This window comes from Elephantulus edwardii, unplaced genomic scaffold (assembly GCF_000299155.1).
Source record: "Elephantulus edwardii isolate Elephantulus edwardi_28Jun2011 unplaced genomic scaffold, EleEdw1.0 scaffold00295, whole genome shotgun sequence".
In the NCBI taxonomy this organism is placed as follows: Eukaryota; Metazoa; Chordata; class Mammalia; order Macroscelidea; family Macroscelididae; genus Elephantulus; species Elephantulus edwardii.
In genome coordinates, this window is record NW_006400045.1 from 1,403,881 (window position 1) to 1,405,712 (window position 1,832).

Below are 1,832 nucleotides of genomic sequence, written 5' to 3' on the forward strand. Positions count from 1 at the left end.
TATTCTTCCTTGCAGCACTCCCATCCCTACTACCATGGCCATGTCAGTTATGAGATTACTAGAGTGAGTAAAAATACCAATATTCATGGAACTTTGATCCCATTTACTTTTTAGAATTCCATCCTCCTGAGATCACTTACTAATAACACACACACGATAATATCTATCATTCATATGAAACACAAATATCTTCAAATATTTAGCCTAGAGGAGTTTATCTACCTATTTCTTCCCAAGATGATCATGTTATCTATTTTTTAAATTTTCTTTTTTTCTCAATTCCTTGACCTCCAAAGCAAACCAATATCCATAGTCTATAAATCAGCTTACTGTTAATTGGTTATTTATTCTTTCAAGCCAAATGCACATCCAGATTATCTATTCAAATTTCTGCCCAATAGTATACATTATCTTTACCATTACCCTTCTAGAAATACAAGAAAGTGATTTTAGTACTACAGTAGTACACCTTTCAGTAATGCCTGCATATTGTGTAGAATTGGCTATAAACAAAGCATGAATTTTCTCACTCACAAGCAATTAATTGTAGGGAAACCCTCTATACAGTCCTAATTTTGGGAGTAGCAAATTAATGTGGTAAAAGTGTGGCCCTGGACATTTAGACTCCTTCTCATATAATTTACTTATGATTTCAAGTACTACAGTAAACATCCTCATATACACTATATCATTTATTGACAAAGTGCTTTGGTGGATACAATATTATGATTTTGTAAGTAGACACTCAGTTAACGGTTGAAATGCCAAATTGTAGAAAAACTTGGTGTCCCAGTAGCAGATTAAAGGTAGATGTTTTTCTGAGTGAGTTAACTGCAGAGAATGGCCAGGCTTTGGCCCCAAATCCTAAGGAATGGCTGTGTAATCCACCTGAAAGGTTCAGCTAATGTATGCAAAAACCATCACTATCTACCATATTAACATCAGTATATCTGTCAAACAATGTAGCCAAATTGGTGGAAAAATTTGCATGGCAAAGTGAATAGTCTTGAAGTCTTTGAATTTGCTCAAAATTATAGGTTTAGAGGTCATTTGGGCAAATAATGTCAATTTTTTTGTGTGTGTGTTTTGTTTTTTTTTTACCACTCTGAATTTTAAGAGGTAGAAGATAATGCTTTCCATCTGATAAAGGGTAGAAGTCAGCCTGGCCCTAACAGTCTCCAATCTCAGCCTGTCTGCCTTTGGTGATGGTCCAAAGATCTCTATTGAAGATCCATGAACCGGATATCCATGATGAGAAGGAAGTTCTTAGGCAGTGGCCGGGGGGCTGGAGAGAGGACCGTAAACACCTGATGCTCCAGGTCTGCACTGGTCACCACAATGAAGCCGGCAACGCTCGTCTCGGACAGATTCTCCTCCGTGCCCTCAGCAGTGCTAACGCTCAGCAGATGATGCACCATGTCTCGTCCCGGAGTAACAGGTACTAGCTTGAGCTGATTGTCCTCCTGAGACATGCCCAGAGGCAAACAGGAATCTGGAATGGTGGGGGCCCCGACTTTGTAGATTTTCACATCTGAAAACTTGACATTGAAGGCATGAGGGTAGAAACAGCCTCAGAATCCATAAAAATACTCACGGATACGTTCATCCCTACATTCTTGCCGGAAGTCCTGGGAGCGCTCAACTACACCCCCTGATTTAGGAAGGAGTACGGTACGTACAAAGTGGGGCAAGTCCCGTTTCAATTCATTGTACAGCCGTTCTTGATCCAGAACCCCAACATCTACCTCAAAAGCTGATGCTGCATGCACCAGAGCCTGGTAACCAGAGCCCTTAACCCAGCCACAGGTGTTAATGACACAGCCACTCACAGA

At 40.3% G+C, this 1,832-nt stretch overlaps 1 pseudogene; it reads right to left on the reverse strand.

The window, feature by feature from the left end:
- Window positions 1–1,220: 1,220 nt before the first annotated feature.
- Window positions 1,221–1,832, reverse strand: part of LOC102866860 — a 1,238-nt pseudogene continuing 626 nt past the window's right edge.